General features: G+C 44.4%; 1 pseudogene; it reads left to right on the top strand.

Annotated features, from left to right (window-relative positions):
- Nucleotides 1-4,929: 4,929 nt before the first annotated feature.
- On the top strand, nt 4,930-5,411 carry LOC108314984 (annotated as a pseudogene).
- The last annotated feature ends 352 nt before the right edge of the window (nt 5,412-5,763 follow it).

Raw genomic sequence — 5,763 nt, 5'->3', positions numbered from 1 at the left:
TGAGATAAGCCCAGCTGACGTCTTGATTTCAGTTTTGTGATACCCAGTGGAGCCCAGCTGGCCTTCCAATTTATGGAACAGTGTGCTAGTAAATGAGTGTTATTTGGAAACAACAACAAAAACTAGAGTAAAACACCATAATCAAGAATATGTTTTCCTGGGATGGGTCTGTCCCAAGTATTAGGAAGTTGGTACCCACATAGCCCCTCCTTCTGCTCTGTTTTCTTTTGTTAAAGCCTGTGGTTCTTAACTGGTATTGGGGAGGGGAGTGCTCCCTTCCCAGGGGATGGTTATTGTTTTTAGGAAAAAAAATTTGTAGGCATTTGAGATCGTCACAATGACTGGGGGAGGTCTTTCCTGCCACTTACTGTGAGCATCGAAGAGGCTAAACCCTAACATCTTATACTGTAGGCACTATGCTGCCCCATGAATGGTCTTGCCAGTTGAGAAACATTGGCTTCAGGTGAACCAAACTGAAACTGGTAAATGTTAAAAGGTCTGGGATTTTCTTTTTTTTTTTTTTTTAATCCACAAATGTAAAATTGGTTGGAGAGGGCCTATGAACAGGCTGCTCATCTGTGTAGCTGGGGGCTTATCATCATCTAACAAGACTCCATAGTCACTGAGCGAAGCTCACACATCACTTGAAATCAACAGGAAGGAGGGAGGATTAGTGCCATTGGTGGCCGATAGCACACCCAAATTACAGTTCTGTTTGCTTGCCAGTTGGTGTGAATTTATGAGGTAGGCCACGGGCAGGGCGTGAAACAATGAGCTGCTGCTTGTGTTGTAATAGATTTGCTGCTGAATACGCGTTACTGGGAATGGAAACTGGAGTCTGGAGAAGGCACCACAACGTCCTGGGGTGCAGGGCAGCACGTTGGCAGCCTAAACTCAGCCCCACAATAACTCAGCCCCCATGGGCAGTCGGGCCAGAGAGATTTATAGAGCCCAAGGAACGTGTGCGACCAAGGCTGCTCAAAGGAGGCAATACATTGTGAGATTCTGACTGTCAAATAGCATGTTGGGGTTTCTTCAGTGGTCCCAAGACTTAGAGATTACATCTTTAACACATCAATAACTTAGCCTCTGGTTAGCAAGGCTCACTGGGGCATGACTAATCAGTGGATGAAAGTGTCTTTGTGGGGATTAACTTTAATGAAAAGAAAAAGGATAGTTATTTGGGGAGTTTGAAATCTTCCATAAATCAAAGGGAACACTGACAAAGCAGGTTCATAAGGTAAGAATGAAGCCATTGTGGGGAAAATTAAGGAACAGCTACTTTTTATATAAATCACAGATCAGGGCTACATTGGTTGAGGATTCCATGGGAACAGGACTTCTTCAGGTGTAAAGGGAGTGACACTTGGGGAAGCTCCACTCTCCTTAAGGAAAAGCAGATGTCCTGTGTCCTTATTAACACCTTCCCATTGGCTTCCAGAGTATCTGAAAACTGGCTAATTAAATCTTTGAGGGAGTATCACCACTTATTCCAAATGCAGCTTTCAAAATATATCCTGAACCTATCCCTTACCAAAGGGTCCTGTAATTCAAAGTCTATCCAGGAAACCATGGGAATGACTCCATGAAGCCCATGGATTGTATAAGAAAGATGATTCTCTGTCTCCCTGAGAGCCATAAAAATGAACTAGAGATGGTCTCCCCTGTAATCAAGTGATCAAGTTGACTCCACCAGTAATGGCTGACATCATGCCCCTCTGTGGTGTGCCCTGAGAGGGACACATCACCAATGTCCTGTTCCTGCCAAAACTGTGTAACCTAAATCTAATCACAAGGAAACTACCAGATAAACCAGGTTCAGGTAAATTCTACTAAACAACAGGTCTGTTCTCTTTTTTAAAATGCCAATTTCATAAAAGACAAAGAAAGTCTGAGGAACCATTCCAGGTTAAAGAGATAGGATGACTAAAATGCAAGGTGTCAACCTGGATTGGATTCTTGTCAAGGACAAAAAAAGTATTCCTGTAAAACCGCATTGAGACAATTGCTGAAATGTGCAGATGGCCCACGCTTTAGATGATGGTGCTCTATCAATGTGAAATTCCTGAGCTTCATAACTGTATAGTGGTTATGTAACAGGCTATCCTTGTTTCTAAGGGATACACGTGGAAATATTTTGGGGTTAAATTTCATGGTACCTGCAACTGACTTTCAAAAGGTTCAGAAAATTGTTTTCATATATGTAGAGAAGATGAGAGAGAGATGGAGCAAAACATTAACTGACAATTGGTGAATCTTGATGAAAGGTACCCAGAAGTTTATTGTACTATGTTTGCAAACTTTGTGTGGGTTGAAATGTGTTCAGAACAAAAAGTAAAAAATGGAGCCAGATATATTGAAGAACAGTAAATGCAGTGTAAATGCATAGAATCTTAAAACAGCAAAAATGCAGTAAATGCACAGAATCTTAAAACAGCAACATTTCTAGCTGAGTTCTGGTTGTTGAAGTCAGAAACAGTCCACCAGGGAATGTGTGTAGCATGAAAGAAATGGTTCAAAAAGTTGCCATTAAGAATGCTTTTGGGCTCAGCATAGTGGTTCACACCTGTAATCCCAGCACTTTGGGAGGCCAAGGTAGGTGGATCATCTGAGGCCAGGAGTTCGACACCAGCCTGGCCAACATGGCCAAACCCTGCCTCTTCTGAAAATACAAAACTTAGTTGGGTGTAGTGGTGGGCACCTGTAATCTCAGCTACTCTGGAGACCGAAGCAGGAGAATCGATTGAACCCGGGAGCCAGGGTTGCAGATGAGATGAGATCACACCACTGCACGGCAGCCTGGGTGAAAGAGTGAGACTCTGTCTCAAAAAAAAAAAAAATGCTTTTGATTTCAAGCTTCATACAATCCAGCTTGAGCAAATAGGAAACTGTTTCCCACACCAGCCATTCTGGAGCTGGGGAGGAAGCTCCCAGGCTCCTCTCTTTTCACTGAGCCATTTTTAGTGAACTGGCCTTTTGCCCGTAGATGCAAAGTTTCTACAGCACTCCCAGCCATCAGGTCTTCTCTCCAGGAGGGAGGAAGATAGAAGAAGAAAGGTGCTTTTTCTAAACACCTGTTTAGAAAAGCAAAAACTGTCCCATAAACCTCTGTGATGCAGTTTTGGTAAATGTGCTCAAAATACATCTGTTCTCTGGTTACCCCTTCCCTTGTCCATGAAGTTATGGATGGTCACATTTCAAAGAAAGATAACTAGAAGCCCAGAGCATGGGATCAGTTCTGAGGTTCTATTTTTCACTCTATAAGTGTCACTCAACTTTTCTGGACCCCAATTTCCTCATTGCAAAATGAGAGAGCTTTCCTTTCCAGCAATAACAATCTATGATTGGATAATCTTTCCAATTGTTGAAGGGCACTTTTGTCTGAAGTTCACAAAACTAAGACTTAAACTGGCTTCAACAATTAGAAAATTTACTATCTCACAAAAGAGGAAGGCCAGGTAGGCCTGGACTCAGGGTGTTTGATTTAACTGCTTAAAAGCAGCAAACGTCAGCCTGCCCGTTTCTTTCTGTGTCTTGGCTTCATCCTCACGCTGCTGATGCAGCTATCCTGGTGGTGGATCCAGATAAGACAATGTGCATAGGAAGAAAAACAGTGTCTTGTCCTTCGTTCTCTTAGTGGAGACAGGTGATTTCCTCAGAAGCCTCCTAACAGATCCTCTTATGGCTCATGAGACAGAATTGGTTTGTGTGTGGGTCCTGAATCATCACTGGCAAAGAGGACAAAATTATATACAGTAAAAGGGATGGAAAGGACAAATAGGTACAAATTCTGTGTCCTCCCATGACAGAAGAGAGTGAACCTACTCCCACAGGGCCTTTGACAAGGGCTTTCCCTCATCACATCATGACCTCCTAAAGCCTCCATTTAATGCTTTCACATTGGCCATTGAGTTTCAACATACAAACTTTGGGGAGTACATTCAGACCACATTACCCCCCCAACCAAATTCATATGTTGAAATTCTAATCCCCCAAGGACAGAGTATTAGGAGGTGGGGCCTTGTGGGGTGATTAAGTCATGGGGTGGAGCCCTCAAGGTTGGTCCCTTATAACAGAGACCCCATGGGCTGGGCGCAGTGGTTCATGCCTGTAATCCCAGCACTTCGGGAGGCCGAGGTGGGTGGATTGCTTGAGATCAGGAATTTGAGACCAGTCTGGCCAACATGGTGAAGCCCGATCTCTACTAAAAATACAAAAGTCAGCTGGGCTTAGTGGCACATGCCTGTAATCCCAGCTACTCAGGAAGCTGAGGCAGGAGAATTGCCTGAACCCAGGAGGCGGAGGTTGTAGTGAGCAGAGATGGCGCCACTGTATTCCAGCCTGGAGACACAGCAAGACTCTGTCTCAAAAAAAAGAGAAAGAGAGAGAGAGACCCCCGAGAGATCCCTTGCCCCTTCCACCATGTGAGAAACTTGCCAGGAGCCGGCAGTCTGCAAACCGGGAGACAGCGCTCACCAGAACCCAAGGGTGTTGGCGCCTTGACCTCGAGCATCCAGCCTCCAAACTCTGAGAAATACATTTCTGTTGTGTACAAGCCACCCAGTTTGTGGTGCTTTGTTACAGCAGTCCAAACAACCTAAGACGAGGTCTGTATAGCCACAGGGGTAATTACGACGTTTGTTTTCATTTCTGTAATCTTTAGCTATATGATTCTATTCCTACACATTCTTTCTTCTTACACATACGATAAGAGCTACAAATTTGCCTCAGAACATTAATGTTGAGTCCCTACAGTGTCCCATCTCTACGAGTCTCCCTTTTATATCTATAGGTTTTCTTATTCTAATCATTCTCTGCCTCAAGAAACAAGCATCCTCTAGGAAAATTTGGGGCTCTTCTCCCTTAAAAATGACTTTCCTCAGAGAACCATCCCAGCAACCCGACCACAGCTGGTCTTCCCTGGACACCATGAACCACACTGTCCAAACCTTCTTCACTCCCTCCAACAACAACCGTCCCCCCAGCTATGAGAAGCTGAAGGAGGAGCAAGAGGTGGTGCTGGGGGCACCCCATAACCCGGCTCCCCGACATCCACCGTGATCCACATCCACAGCAAGACCTATGCGCCGGACCATGTCTTCTGGTCCCTGTTCAACACCCTTTTCATGAACTCCTGCTGCTTGGGCTTCATAGCATTCACCTACTCCGTGAAGTCTAGGGACAGGAAGATGGTTGGTGAAATGACCGGGGCCCAGGCTGATGCCTCCACTGCCAAGTGCCTGAACATCTGGGCCCTGATTTTGGGCATCATCATGGCCATTCTGCTGATCATCATCCCAATACTGATTTTGCAAGTCTATCAATAGATCAAGAGGAATCATCCAGGCCAGGGGCTCTGCCCGTGACCTGTTTCCCACATACTCAACCTTCCATTCCTTTTCTGCCCCGGAGCCAAGTCCTGTATCAGCCCTTTATCCTCATGCACTTTTCTACAATGGCGTTTAATAAAGTGCACATGTTCCTGGTGGGAAAAAAAATGACTTTCTTCATAGCCTAATCAATATCCTTTCTGTACTTAGTTTTGATACTCTCTCAAGAGTACTTCATGACTTGGGGTGAGTCTCAGTTTTCCATTTGTTAAATGGGGCTCAGAATGTCAACTTTATAGACTTGTAAGGATCAAATGTGACAGTGCTTTGTAAACTCTTAAATTATATATTGATATCAGTTATTACTAAAAAGAGGTTACAATATCAGTTGTAGTGGTGGGAACCTTCAAAGAAGGGGCTTAGCTTTGAGAGG

The sequence above is a fragment of the Cebus imitator genome, unplaced genomic scaffold (genome assembly GCF_001604975.1).
Source record: "Cebus imitator isolate Cc_AM_T3 unplaced genomic scaffold, Cebus_imitator-1.0 Scaffold9, whole genome shotgun sequence".
In the NCBI taxonomy this organism is placed as follows: Eukaryota; Metazoa; Chordata; class Mammalia; order Primates; family Cebidae; genus Cebus; species Cebus imitator.
Note: the sequence above shows the minus strand (reverse complement) of the source record. Positions and strands in the feature narration are given on the sequence as shown.